The 16,125-nt window shown below is 38.1% G+C and overlaps 1 long non-coding RNA gene and 1 pseudogene across 1 annotated transcript in view; one reads left to right on the forward strand and one right to left on the reverse strand.

Moving 5' to 3' along the window:
* LOC147907486 (uncharacterized) overlaps positions 1-16,125 on the forward strand; it is a 210,857-nt gene that overhangs the window by 180,483 nt on the left and 14,249 nt on the right. The window lies entirely within an intron of this gene.
* Positions 5,693-6,952, reverse strand: LOC147907488 (uncharacterized; annotated as a pseudogene).

Consider the following 16,125-nt stretch of genomic DNA (forward strand, 5'->3'; position numbering starts at 1 on the left):
GTAACTTTCACATATCAACAATAGATTGTTTACCAATAAATTTTAGATGTTAACCAACTTAAATCTCTCTCTTAATTTAAAGCTCAAGATTTCGTAATCATCACTTCTGCTTTACAAAGATTGCACGTGGTTCTGAGTTGTAGAGATTAAGTTACATAACTCGAAATTTGGACCGACGATCGCACTGCTCGTCAGAAACAAATGTTATAGGTAGAGTTCAGAAAAAGGACAGGATAACGTAAAATTCAGATACCCGCACACTCGTGCATATGGATCTGAATTGGTTCCGCGGGTACACACTAATTCGGGTACTCCCAAAATCGCATACGATACAGGTACCCGAGAAACCATCTCAATGCGGATCTATTATATGATACAGATATTTGTGCATAATTTTGTTAATTTTAAAGATTTATGCTTTAGAATCGTTTATAATAATTCTCGTTTGTAGTTAATTAGTTTAAATTATATACTAACTTTTAAAATAATTAACTATAAACGAAAGGAAACAATTTTGAATTAAGATATGTTATTAATATTATTGAGGATTTCACGAATGCTTTCTATATAAAGATAATGCGTTTCACGGGTTTTCTTCGTGTCCAGACCATTAGAATGCCAATGTCTCGTAAACCTTAAAGTCCACTTCATCAGGCTGAATCTCACCTTAATGAAGTGGACTGCAAGCTTCACGAAACGTTGGCATACTAAGAATGGAACTGAACACAAAGAAAATCTGCGAAATGCATAATTTTTATATACATGTATGTTACTAATTTTTTTCTTCTTTGCCCTAAAGTTAGATGACTGTCACAGAAAGACTGTCACAAATAGAAGACAGACAGGTTGTAATACTGCCACAGACAGACAGATAAACTGCCAGACGATCACAGCCAAACAGACAGATAGACTGTCAAATTGTCGCAATAAGATGAACAGACAGACTGTTAGACTGTAACAGACAATGGGACAGACTGTTAAACTACCACAGACAGACAAACTGAATGACAGACTGTCACAAACAGATGGACAATTTGTCAGAATGTCACAGAATGACAGTCAGTCTGTCACAGACAGAAAGACTGTCAAACTGTTACAAACATACAGACAAATAGTCAAATTGTCATAGCCAAACAGACAAATTGTCAGAATGTCGCAGCCAGACAGACAAACTGATAGACAGTCACAGACACAGAGAGACTGTCAGACAGTCACAAACACACAGACTGTCAGACTGTCACAGACAAACCGACAGACAGAATGTCAGACTGTTACATACAGACAGACAGAATGTAAAATCTGTGACACAGCAGACAGACAGACTCAAACTGTCACAGACAGCAAGACACATTGTCAGACTGTCACAGACAAACAGATTGTCAAAACGTCACAAACAAATGACAGACTGTTACAGACAAACTATCAGACTATCATAGATAGACTGGCAGACTATTACACACAGACAGACAGGCAGACTGTCAAATTGTCACAGAAAGACAGATGATCAGACGATCACAGACAGACAGACAGACAGACAGATTGTCGGATTGTCACAGACAGATAGACTGTCAGATTGTCATGGACAGACAAAAGACTATCAGACTGTTACAGACAAATAGATAAACAGCCAGACAGACAACCATAAACACACAGACAGACATGCTGTCAGAATGTCACAGAAAGGCAGTCAGACAGTGAGACTATTACATACAGACAATCAAACTGTCACAGACAGAGTGTCAGTCTGTCACGGATGGACAGACAAACTGTCAGATTGTCACAGCCAAACACATTGACAGACTGTCACAGACAGTCAGATAGACTGTCAGACTGTCTCACAGATAGACAGATTGTCAGACCATCACAATCAGACAGACGGACGGCCAAACAAACTGACTATCAGACTACAACAGAGAAACTGATTGTCCTACTGTTACAGACAGATGGATAGAATGTCAGACTGTTATAGACAGACAGACACACTGTCAGATTGTCACAGCCATACAGACAAACTGACAGATAAACTGACCGTCTCAAACGTAGACCGTCTCAAACGTAGACTGTCTCAAACGTAGACCGTCTCAAACAGACAGCCTGTCATAGTGTCACAGACAGACAAACATATTGTCAGACTGTCACAGACAGACAGACTGTGAGACTATCACAGAGTGTTAGACTGTCACAGTCAGACAGACTGTCAGAATGTCACAGACAGATGGACTGTCAGACTGTCACATATAGACAAACTGTCAGATTGTCACAGACAGACAGACAAATATACTGCCAGATTGTCACTGACTTTCAGTCTGTCCCTGACACATAGACAAACGGATCATCTTAAACTGTCACAGAAAGATAGACACATTGTCAGACTGTCACAGATAGACACACATACTGCCATACTCACAGATTAACACATAGACTCTTCAACTGTCACAAACAAATAGGCAGACTATTAAACTGTTTCTTACACATAGACAGACAGACTGACTCAAACTGTCACAGACAGAAAGATTCTTACGTAGATGGATAAACTGTCCGTCTGTACGTGACAGACTGTCAAACTGTCACAGCTACATAAAGCTATATGAGTCTGTCACAAACAGATAGAGTGTCAGACAGACGGATAGACTGTGAAATTGTCACATACAGATAGACTGTTAAACTGTCAAAGACAGAGAGACTGTCAGACTGCCTCTGACACACAGGCGGATTGACAGACTGTCAGACTCAGATGGTCAAGACAAACAGATTGTTAAACTGTCTCAGACAGACAGACAACCTGTCAGACTGTCCCAAACAAATAGACAGACCGTCAGAATCACTGACAGACAGACAGATAGACAGACAGAATATCAGATTGACCTTAGCACAGACGAACAGACTGTTACAGACAAACAGACTGTCAGACTGTTACCAACATACAGACTGTCAGAATGTCACAGACCTACAAAGGATCAGACTGTCACTGACAGATAAATAGACAGACTGTCAGACTGTCTCTGTCACACAAACAGACAGACCGACTTACTGTCACAGAAAGACCGATACACTGACAGACTGTCACAGACAGACAGACTGACTGTCAGATTGTCACAGACAGACTGCCCTACTGTCACAAACAGAGAGACAGATTGACGGACTGTCACAGACAGACTATCGAACTGTCACAGATAGACAGACAAACTGTCAAACTGTCACAAATAGACAGTTAGACAGTGAAACTATCACATACAGACTGGCACAGACAGATAGAGTCAGACTGTCACAGACAAAACAGACAGACATATTGCCAGACTATCAGAATATCTCTGACACACAGACAGTTTCAAATTGTCACAAACAGACAGAGACTATCAGATTGTCACAGACAGACAGATTGTCAATACGTCACATACAAACTATGAGACTGTCACAGGCAGATTGTCACTGACAGACACAATCTGTCAAGCGGTCACATACAGACTGTCGAACTGTCACAAACTGTTAGACTGTCACAGACAGAGAAACAGAGTAATTACGTTAATTTTGCGATAATCCACATAGAATCTTATTGTATCATCTTTATTTTTAACTAATACTGGCGAGGTTTATGGATTCCTCAATTACCCCTTTGTCTTTCCATTTCCATAATTATTTATCCACCTCTTTTCCCATTTGCAAAGGGATACGATGAGGTACTTGCTTGATGGGAGAAGAATCTTTCACATTAATAACATGTTCCCCAAATTTACAATTCCCCGCAATAACATGAGAAGATATATAAAATTCGTACAGAAAACTGATTGCTCTCTTTTTTGAGATTCTCTAAATAGCGTGAGTTCTCTTTAAAAAGCGTCATCAAATTCGACGGAACTCCAGCCGCAATACTTTCTACATTTAAAATCAGTGTCATATCAGAAACTGAGAAAAATGCTATCAAAAATATTTTGTAAATTAAGTAATTTAAGAAAATCGACACCCAAATACAATTATCATTTATTTCGGCTATTAACATATCTCAACACAATATTTTGCAAGTCAAACTTTTATTATAGTTTTGTATCTAATTGGTACTTGTTCCCCCGTGGAATATTTAACATTACAGTTGTCAATTATAATTTTCGATTTATACAATTCAAATTACTATTTATAATTGAAATATCGGAGCCCGTATCAATTCTAAGAAAAGACAAGACATTTTATCATTAAAACTTATGAAAAGAAGAGCATAAAAACTACAGCACAAGGTATTATTTATGATATTTAATTATCATTACATTAATAAAACATTAGACGTTTCGGCCACAATCCAGCCATCTTCAGTAAATTCACAATATTCTTATTAAATAGATATTTGTTTTTTTTTACAACTTTTTAATGATATGACTTACAAGGGAATACAACCAGTTGTATGTCGCCGATTTAAATGAGCTTTTAGTATGTTGTTCTACAAACAAAAATAAGAGACACTTATTTTTTTATACGTGCTGAGTCGTAGGAGTCGTTAAGGGGGTGAAATCCTCTCTTAAAAAAAATCGGTTTTTTTCTTTCGAAGCGAATATCTTCGAAATTATGAGAGATAGAAAAAAAATTCTAGAATAAAAATTGAATGGTTGCAAGTACTTTATAACTATAATAAAACAAATTTTTTAAATTGTTTTTAATTTATTTATTGTATACCCCCATTCTCTACTCTTATTTTCAAAAATTTTATAATTTTTTATATGACCAAAATTAAAGAGCATTTTATGCTGAAAACAATGTGTATTTAAATCATGTTCCGAAAAACCATTTTTGAGATATGAACGAAAACGTCTCTATACGCGCTTCGTACCTACGTATTCGTCTCATACCGCGTTGGTTGCACAAAATAGCGATAAAGGCAACACAGTTTATCACAGTGCAGTAGTGACTATTGAAATAAGTTTTGTAAATAATAATAATAATAACAATAATAATAATACCAACAGCAACAGTGTCTTTGTTAACCTGCTAAAATCAAAGTCAAATACTTGATACACTGCCAAAAACTAACAATAACTTTAAAATTATTGTATCGTAGAATTGCAAATAAAGAAAGTAAAACAAATTATATATATGTATATACTAGCCAATTTACTGAAGTAATATATAATTAATTACTTATTTTAAGTATTAATTGTAAGAGTACTGAACAACAGTGTTTTTAATACTTATTGTTAAAATAAGTAATTAATTACTGTCTTTCAATATTAGTCAATATTAGATTTTTATTAATATAATATATTTGTATTAATATAAAATGTCAATAATCAATTTGGTATTTGTTTTTATTTTGTATTTATACTACAATTAAAACGTGAAAACCACCTATTGTGTCTTTCTTAGACATTGCTTAAAATTATCTTTTTACAATGTATACATATAAATCATTACAATATTTACGGTTCATGCAGATTACAAATATGATTATGGAAAAAAAATAGGTTATATAGAAAAATTTTTTGCATCATGCGCAAGTAATTACAGCTATTTCACCACAAATATCACATGTTGCTTTCGAATGTTTTTTAAAACATCGACCGGTGTGTCAAATTCTCCTGGCCTATGTTTCAAATATTCACTTTTGTACCAAGCGTATTTAAACAAATTAGTAAATCATGGTGATGAAAACTGATTGTATGTTAATGATTATAATTTTAAAATAGCGTTTTTAGAATGAAGTTTTACATCAAGATCTAAAAGCATGACTATATCTGAAAAATGCTTGACGAAATTCTTTCATAAACGGAATCCAAAAACATGTAATGGTTGTATTTTTCCTGTTGTTCCAGCCGATATAGTTAATAAAACAATCTTGTGTAGAATCTGGTCTATTACTTTGAATTATATCCGGACAATGATCAGTCCACGAATCTAATAATAAAACTGAATTTGGTCCAACATTTGGATAATATATTTCCCTTACCCAATTTTCAAAATGATTAGATGTTAATTTACCAGATTTTAACGACATAATAAAAATATTATTTACAATAAACATCGTTTCTTGTACCCTAAGACCTAATATCCCACTAGGTTCTTTTAATACTATAAGAAGTGAAGATAATAATCTACCATCGGCTGAAATAACAGGTTGTATTGTATAACTGTGCGTAATCGCAGATATTGATTGTGCTACAGACTCTACTTTTTTTACATTTTTCTGTTACCAACTGTACCAGCATGCAATTCTAATTGAAAACTACTTTGGTCCAAATTATACATATTTTCAATTCCATAACAGTCAATATTATAATATTTTTAATAAACCTATTGCTGTCTGCTTGTAAAGCTACCTTTGACATTAAAGCTTTTTAGTTATAAATTTCGTAACTTTTCTAGATACAATTTGATGTGCGAGCTTAAATCTTCTAATCCATTCGTGTGATGCTTTAAAACCTAATAAGTTTACTTGTTGTTGCGCTTGCAAAGCCAATCGTGTAATATCAATATCATGGATCATTGTCCCTTTACGAATAGCTTCAATAAATTTATTTAACTTGTACACTGAAATTCGTTCAAACTTTTCAAGTCTACCACCTACATTCATTTGCTTTTTCCATCGTCGCAATTGGTCTACTGACATTACTTTCCGAATTCTTGATTTTACAGATTCAATTGTTCTCGGCTTTAATTTACTACTTCTCCAATATTCAACTGCTCCTTTTTTATATTCTGCTGAAATATCGTCGATGTCACAAATCATTTCGTTTACATTGTATGCGTAATTTTCTTCTTCATCTAAGAGTTCTATTTCTTGTGCTTCTAGTACATATGAGTTTAAAAAATCCAACGATTCTTCTTGTTCAATTTCATAATAGTCTTCGTACATTTCTTTTATCATCTTTTCCATTTTTCTCTGCATTGTAACTTCTTCTGTTGTTATAGGACTTTCTGGAAAGTCCACGACAGACAACAGTATTATTACATTTCGTGGATTAAATCGCATTATTTTTTAAAAATTATAAATATTATTTACATGTCCATTTCCAATATAATAATTACTAAAAGAAAGAGAGAATAATTCTTATTATCTATTTCATAATAAATTTGATATCTTCTTATTTGGTTATCCTTCAAAGGAATTCGTTGAACAAGGGAAAAAACAATTTTGTACAATGTATATATGACGTCTTCCTACAAGTGTTTTAAAAATATTATCAAATTATAAATATACTATTTCATCAAATCCTAACAGGTTGAATACTATTTTTCACCTAGATTAATAAGACGCAATGTTTTGCAATACATTATTCATGTTGACATTGAACACTGCAATTAGCTACTGTACGATCAACATATGATGCAGTTATAAAAACTAATATACTTATTAGCCAATTAGTATCATGAGCAACTAGTACTTATTCAAAATAAAACACGAAACTGAATTCATTCCAACGATTTGCCTCTTTTTATATTTATGTGTCAATAACATACGCAAACAAAAATTATCTATGTCAGCAAATCTACATATTTTTTACATCGCCTTATCAATACGTTATTAATGTCAACATTAAATAGAATTAGCTGCTCTACGATGAAAATGAAATGAATAATGTTGGCGATCTTGCATGCAGGATGAATTTGTGATAGCACGGCCATGCGATCACCGTTCCAAGCGTTCCCGCGGTATGATTGCTTCGAGGGCACTTGGTCGAGAAAAATGAGATTTTCTTTGCTTTTCAAACTTTATTTAAACAAATCTCAAATGCGGGCGGACGTGTTTCACAGTAGATGCGGAAAGGATCTCAACGGTGCAGTAGCGCGATAAAAAACTATTCAGCGCGAGGCGAGACACATGCTGTCGACGAGACAATCAGAGCGGCCATTATGATTTGAGTGTACCGGATCGATTACGCGCGACGCATGCGTCGCTTAATAATCGACATCTCGGGGATTGATCGATTCTTTATCGGGTGATGTGACTAGACGCCATAAACGATAAGGATACCGAACACGCCGCCCGCCTTGAAAGAGTTAACTTTCAATGTGGTATACAAGCATGAACTCTTTAACATAAAATACGAATTGCTCCGATGCGACTCAATATCGCATCTAGTCATTGCACTGAAAATCAACAAAACTTGACATCTAAATATGCAAACTGAAAAACAATATATAATAATAAATTATTTTTATTTAATGGTAAAGAGAAGTTTGATATACTTAGAAGGTAATAGTTGAAGGCACTTAAACCTAAATGCTTAATAACGTATAGACTAAGTTTCGACTGGTAATATTGATAGCTTAGACAGGTTTCACGTAGGAACCCTTGGCAGTCTTCACAGTTGCGATGCGAGCGATGCGTCGGGACCGGGATGAACCTCTTGGACCCGCTCTATTACCCACTGAAGTGTAGTTCGGCTGTTTTATGAGCACAAGTTGATTAGTTGACAACTGAATTCCCTTGTTAACCATCCATTTGGTTCGTGCTTGTAGAGAGAGAAGATACTCATTACTCCACCTGCGCCAAAAATGCTGCCGGGTTTGCTCTACGCCATCGTTTTGTTGTTGCCACCGCAGCAGCCTATTTTCGTTGACGTCGCTCAAGTCAACGCAAAGAAGACCATGCAAAGTCGTGCCAATCAAGAAATGTCCCGGACTTAGGTACGCTAGGTCGTTAGGGTCAGCGCTTAACGATAAGAGGGAACACGAAGAGGATCGCCTCTATTTCACAGAGGGTCGTTTGCATTTCCTCAAAGGTCAAATGAGCTTTTCCCATGATCCGAGTCATATGATATTTGGCAGATTTCACGGCTGCCTTTCACAAACCTTCAAAATGGGGTGCATTAGGCGGGATGAAGCTCCATGAAATTTCCAACTCGCGCAGAAAATCTTTAATCTTGGATTAGATTTGTTGATCATTATATATTAGGTTGGTGCATATGAAATGTCGGATTTTAAGTGAATATATAAAACTGCATATCTTTTTTCAAAAGCTATTTATTTAATCAAAATATGCTCCATTTGTTTCAATATACTTTTCCCAACGAGATTTTAATGCATAGATGCCTGTCTTAAAGAAATTCTGATCTTTAGAATCAATAAATTCTGATATGGAATTTTTCAGTCTTCATTTTCTGTCTTCATTTTCATACTGTTTAGCCTGTAAAAACTATTCTAAATGTTTAAAAAAATGAAAGTTGGTTGGCGAAAAATCCGGTGAATAAGCTGGGTGCAGCAAAATTTCATATTTTAATTCATTTAATTTCGCAATTGTTTTGTATGATATATGCGACCGAGCGTTGTCGTGGAGAAGTATTGGGCCATGCCGATTAACAAGTGATGGGCGTATAATTTTCAATTTTTCATGCATTTCATCAATGTACTGGCAGTACTTTTCGGCTGTAATTGTCTACCCAGTTCGAAAGAATGAATAATGAATTACTCCAGTCACATTCCACCAAACTGTTATTAAAATTTTCCGTAGATGAAGTGATGGCCTTGGAGTATGAGCACAAGCCTAATTCCTATCAAGCCACCGAGCACATCTTTTCCTATTGTCGTAAAGAACCCATTTTTCATCACAAGTAATAATCCAATCGAAAAATGGCTCTAAATGAAATCGGGTTAGTAATGATGAGCATATGTTCAATCGATCCAGCTTATTTCGCTCTATTAGTTCGTGCGGTTCCCATTTATCCATTTTTTTCACCTTGTCAATTTCAGAAAGGTGTCGCAATATCGTTGTATGGTCAACTTTCATTCTAGTAGCAAGTTCCCTTATAGATACAGTTGAATTCGTTTCCACCAATGCTTTCAGAGCATCATTTTTCACAGACGTTTTGGATCTTCCACGCGATTCATTTTGTAAGGAAAAATCACCAGACCGAAATTTTTCAAACCAACGCTGCACTTTTCGATCGTTAACAGTATTTTCCCCAAATGCCTGGTTTATATTGCGTGCAGCTTTTGCAGCATTATTTTAAGTTGATACTCATATAAAAAAATTACATGAATATCAGTTGAATATCCTTACGAAATTCAAAACAAATAACAAAATGGACTTTTGAGAAAATCTTCTTTGTTGAAATGTGACTCTGGTAATGGACAATGCGACTATAAATGAGGTTATGCCAAAAATAAAAGCATAACGAAAACAGGGAGACAAACGTTCATATGTAAAGAAAATCCGACATTTCATATGCATCAACCTAATATATCGTATAATTCTTGAATTTGTTGATGAGCGCCCACAAAGGTGGTTCCATTATCCGAATACATGTGCGTGGGTCTACTTCTACGAGAAATGAATCGCTTAAGGCGGTAATAAATGCTTCAGACGTAAGGTCACTTATTAACTCTAGGTGGACCGCTTTCGTGGCGAAGCACACAAAAAGCGAAACGTACGACTTGTGACTCCGCGCGTTTCGAAACTTTCCCTCACGTAACAAGAGCGGCCCGGCATAGTCTACGCTGCAACGAGAGAAAGGTCTAGAGACGCTAACTCGACTGGCTGGTAATGAGCCCATTAAGACTTCAGATTGATTAGGTTTAGCCCTAAAACAGATAATACAATGATAGCGGCCAAAAGCGCTGGCGCACGAAAGCCATCGTGACTTGCAGACCCGCGTGCAAGTTTCGTATGTGTTTGCGCTCTATAATACGTTGAGTTAATATATGTTTGCGTGGCAGGAGAATTGGATGGCACACATTGAACGCGATAAGATATTACTAGAAGCGTTTACAATTTCGTTTTTGACTAGCGCTTGATACTCGCGATAGAATGCTCGCTATTGCACCGTTCTGCAAATACAATTTAAAGCAATACGTAGGGCACTATTTATATTTTGAGTCTAAAAATAAAAAAACAGTAATTTGACATTGAAAATGACTTTATTGTTTTTCAAAATATTCTCCTTTATGATCTATACACTTCTGCATGCGTTCGAACCACTTGTCAAAGCATTTTTTCCATTCCGCTTCAAACACCTCCAAAACATGGTTTTTGAATGCATCAACGGCTTCTTCTGCCGACGAAAATCGTTGTCCACGCAATTTATTCTTGACGTTCGGGAACAAAAAGAAGTCATTTGGTGCCAAATCAGGACTGTACGGCGGATGACCCATTAATTTGATTTTTTGAGTGCTCAAATAGTCGGTTGTTAGACGAGATGTGTGACAACTGGCATTGTCTTGATGAAGAATGATCCGGCGGCGCTTGTTTGTTTTCCTTATTTCACCGAAGACTTTCGGCAAACAAATGGTTGTGTATCATTCAGAATTGACTGTTCTACGTTCCTCTAAAGGGACTGTTGCCACATGACCAGTTTTTCCGAAAAAACAGGCGACCATTTGTTTCGAAGTGCTTCGAGCGCGAACAACTTTTGTTGGATTTGGTTCATCTTGAAACACCCATACAGTCGACTGCTGTTTAGTTTCCGGCTCATACGCATAGATCCATGATTCGTCACCTGTTACAATCTTATACACGTCTTTTGAAGCACCGCCATTGTATTTCTTAAGCATTTGTTTGCACCAATCGACACGAGCATCTTTTTGAGATTTTGTCAGATTATGTGAGATCCAACGAGAACAAACCTTTTTCACGGCTAAATGATCATGCAATATTTTATATATGCTGGTGGAACTAATGCCTAAGGTTGTCTCAATCTCGCAGTATGTCACATGACGATCTTGCATTATTAGTTTTTGCACAGCATCAATGTTTTCTGACATAACAACTGATTTTGGATGACCTTCACGACTTTCGTCGGTGAATGAACAGCGACCACGATTAAATTCGTTATATCAGCGTTTCACAGTGGCAAAGGATGGAGCTTTATCGCCAAAAGTGGAAGTAAGTTGATCGATGCACTCCTGTCTTGATAATCCACGTCGAAAGTCGTAATAAATCATTGCACGAAAATTTTCACGAGTTAATTCCATTTTTTCGCTGAGACGCAATTTTCAAGTAACTGTAAACAATACAAATCGCGCTCAAATAACAAAACGTTCTGAAGAAGGTTGTGGTCAAAAATATCAAACTTTGTAATGAAAACGTCAGATGGCACCTGACGACACTCAGTGTTGCCAAGGCTCAAAATATAAGTAGTGCCCCTCGTAGATGTTTCAACGGGGGATACGAAATCAGATATCGCGTGCTCCCGATGCGGCTTGGATAATCGCAAACAATACGCTATGATGCGACATATTTTATTTAAATTAGAATACTTATTTAACAAATCGTCGACGACGCAAGGATGGGAAGTGGAAACGACTACGTGGATTTTCCTTTGTTCGGGAAGATCGTTATTCAAATGCGTGAAGACATTGGGCGGCCAGTGTTTTTCATCCCATTTTAGAAATTCGGGGCCATTCCACCACCTCTCAGCATTGATCACGTCGCAAGGATTTAGCCCTCGCGACAATATATCGGCAGGATTGTCGAAGGATGCGACATGACTCCAGTGTGATTTCTGTTAGGCGCTGAATTTCGCCCACCCTATTTGCCACAAAAACTGACCACCACCGTGAAGAGGAGGTTATCCAGTTTAATGCAATCGTCGAGTCCGACCAAAGATAAGTCGGGCATTTCGAGAGTTCCAATGACTCTCTGACCTTGTTAATTAAGCGCACCAATAGCAAGGCGGCTGACAACTCTAATCGCGATAACAAAACGGTCTTGAGCGGCGCGACGCGAGATCTTGAGCACAGTAACTCAGAGTGATAGTCGTTAAGTCGCTTGGTGCGAAAGTATATGCAAGCTCCGAACGCGCGCTGGCTGGCGTCACAAAATCCGTGCACTTCCACGATTGATTGATGGACATTGAGTTTAACATATCGAGGAATTTTTAGTTGATTCAGATCACCCATCTGTGACCTGAAAGCGATCCAGCGAGTGTGGATGTCCTGAGGAACGGACTCGTCCCATTGGATGGCCAATTGCCACAAATCTTGCAGGATGAGTTTTGCGATCACAATGACCGGACCCAGAAGGCCAGAGGATCGAATAATTTAGCGACCTCGGAAAATATGACCCGTTTTGACACAACATGACTTCTGTCTCAAGTTTGCAGAGAAACTGGAATATATCCTGACAGTGATTCCACTACATGCCCAGAATCCACGAATCCGCAGTATTATTTCTGGTAATGACTGGCACATGGTCACGATTGTCATCTATTTCCAATAATTCAGGACAGTTTGAGACCCATTTGCTTAACTCGAATGCTCCTAATTTTAACAGTTGAATAGTTTCATCGCGAATTAGTTTTAATTCGTCGACTGTATCCGCCCCGGTGAGCATGTCATCGATATAAAAATCCCGAAGAACGCATGCTGAATCGCGAGTGAACTGATGAGTGTGCTGCTCAGCCAAATGCTTAAGGCATCTGGCCAAAACAGAAGTACCGTAAGTGACGGTAATAAGTTCGGACGTATCGACATTAGCAGAGAGATCATCGCCAGAGAATTCTCTGCAGGCGCGTCTGAGACGGATGCACTAAAATCTGCCGATACATTTTTATGACGTCAGCGGTGATGACATAAGCGAAAAAACGGAAACGCATCAAAATTGAGATCAAATCTTATTGAACGGTCGGTCCCACTAGCGCGTCGTTTAACGATACGCCGGAACTGCTGCGGCAAGATCGAATACGACACGGATTTTCGATGTTTGCTCACCGCTTTGAAGACGCAATGATGGGGGAGATAAAATGATATTGGTTCTTCCGCAATGGGTGGCTCTAGCCGTCGCATATGTCCTAATGATAAATATTCGTCAAGAAACGCCGCGTATTGAATTTTAAGCGTAGGATCGCGCTTGAAGCGCTTCTCAATGCCCCGCAATCGCTTGAGAGCTGCTTCACGCGAATTGCCAATGTTATTTAACATTTGCTTCCTGATCAGAAGCTTGATCGTATATCTACCCTGAGAATTTTAGCGAATACCGCGTTGTTCATTAATTTATCTAAATTTTTCTCGAAATTTATCTCGAAGCGCGAGTTCTGAAATTTGTATTGAGTTCAATATAATCGCCATGGAGATTGCGCGAATTGTAGTACTCGATGAATCTTTGCTACGCGAAGACGAGTACATTGCTGCAGGTTGCGGTAATGGATGACGTAACGCTATTTATCGTACAGCGATTTATCGTCGCTAAAAGTTTAACCTCGCGCTTGTCGGGCGGCTTATCACGCGTCGGACAGAACGGCAGGTCAGTGTGCAGGTCGTGTAGATGTTGTGGATACTCGAGATCGACTTCGAGAATGTAATCGATGGATGAATCCAGCAATCGCGCTCACGTCAAAATTCGCAGCGTCTTCGACCCATTGAAATTCGGCGTATAGCAATGGTTGACACATCGCCCATCCGTATAAATTGTTAACATCGTAGTACGTCAAGTACGATGACGGTTTCGATGAGTCGTACGAACGCATGTACTTGCTATTAGCCTGTGCGTACCTACCGGAACATTGACTGAGACCACCGCGTATACCGCGCTCGATGAACATGATCATATCGATGTCGGTGAGCAACTCGAATCTTATACGCGTATGTTTTAGCATCGCGTCCCACGTGAAACCAGGCAATGTATAGTAATGCGCGGGATCGAGACCGTAACTCGCGACACAACTTTCGCGGAAATTTCCAAAAATGTCAGCCAATAACAAAACATCGGTTTTCAAGTACAGATCACTGTACGCGCCGAGCATTTGAATGGAGAATCGCTTCCAGACGTTCGCGGCGTGAGCGTAATCGCTCTCGGATACTGTATCGCCCGTTAACGAATTGAAAAATGATTCGCGCGGTGGTAAGCGCGTGTCCTGTAATTTTTCGACACAGTCAACGTACGGAAAGACACCTTTACGAGTCAGTAATTCAAATTCTTCATCCGATAGTGTTGAAAACTTGGAACGTACGATTTTTTATTTGTCTCTGCTTAAAAACGACGTCAATTTATCGAGGCTTGCGTTTAGAAATTTGAAAGAATCGATGAATCGTAATTTTATGCATTTTCGCGAGTCTGCTCTCTTAGCGGTATCTTGAACATGTTTAGTGAACGAAATATATTTTTCTTCTTTGGTTATCGTCAACACATCTACATGTCCTTCGAATGCGGTAGCAATTTCTTTCATTATAAAATGCGCGTCGTAGCCCGATAAATTGTGAAAAACGATTGGAATATAAAATGAATTTTTATAATTAAGATTGCAGTTTGCATGCGCTGGACCACGGAATCTACCGGTGAGATGACAATGATCACGGACCCGCGTATCGTCCGGCGCGAACGATTTCTCGCAAATATGACAACGCGTCGCGCTACGGTACGCCTCTAATTGTTCTTTCGACAACGTTTCCATGAGTTGGCAGATACTATATTTTTCACTCGATGCGCTAAATCGTTGAGTTGTCGCGCGAATTACGCTATACAGTCTTCATCGCGACGGAACCGATATGACGATAATGCGTTGTTGTACGAACATTGCACAGTATCTTTTAGTATCCTATACTAAATATCTCGTGTCGTTGATACGATGACGCATTTTCCCTATCAAGTTCCATCTTCCGTAGAACGCACTCCAAGTCAGCGTAGACAATGAATGGGGCGCTCTGCTTATTGCAGTGATTCTCAAATTCGAGTCACTTATCGTCCACGCTCGGCAGTCGGATAACGGAGTCGTTGATCTTCTCGCAGTCCATTACGTGCGATTGCAATTTTTCGTTGATACTGAAGTAGTGCAAACACTTGAAAAAAAGAAAAAAATAACTATTACTATTATTTTATTAGTAAGACGAAAAATTATAATAATTTTTCATATACACTTACCGATCGCAGAAAAATTTCTTGTTTTTCCCACTAATCTACGAGTTCACGAGACGAGATAGGTTTTTTATCCACGCAAAATGTCCAACACCGTCGTTGCGTAGATCTTGCACGTACAACATATTGACGTATTTCTCCTTCTTTTCATTGGTGAGTCGCAGAGGAAGGACCTATTTATTCTCGATGCCATACACGTTGATCGACATCGCGTTCAACCGTTCGAATTTAGAAATGTCTTTTAAAGTCACTGGAAATTCAATGTTTGCGAGATTCAATACTGTCGTATAATGCGGATACGACGATTCCCGATCCGTATACTTTTCGGATACAGCGCGGCGACTATGCGAAGCACG

Source organism: Acromyrmex echinatior, chromosome 13 (genome assembly GCF_024713525.1).
Source record: "Acromyrmex echinatior isolate Ae372 chromosome 13, ASM2471352v2, whole genome shotgun sequence".
Classification (NCBI taxonomy): Eukaryota; Metazoa; Arthropoda; class Insecta; order Hymenoptera; family Formicidae; genus Acromyrmex; species Acromyrmex echinatior.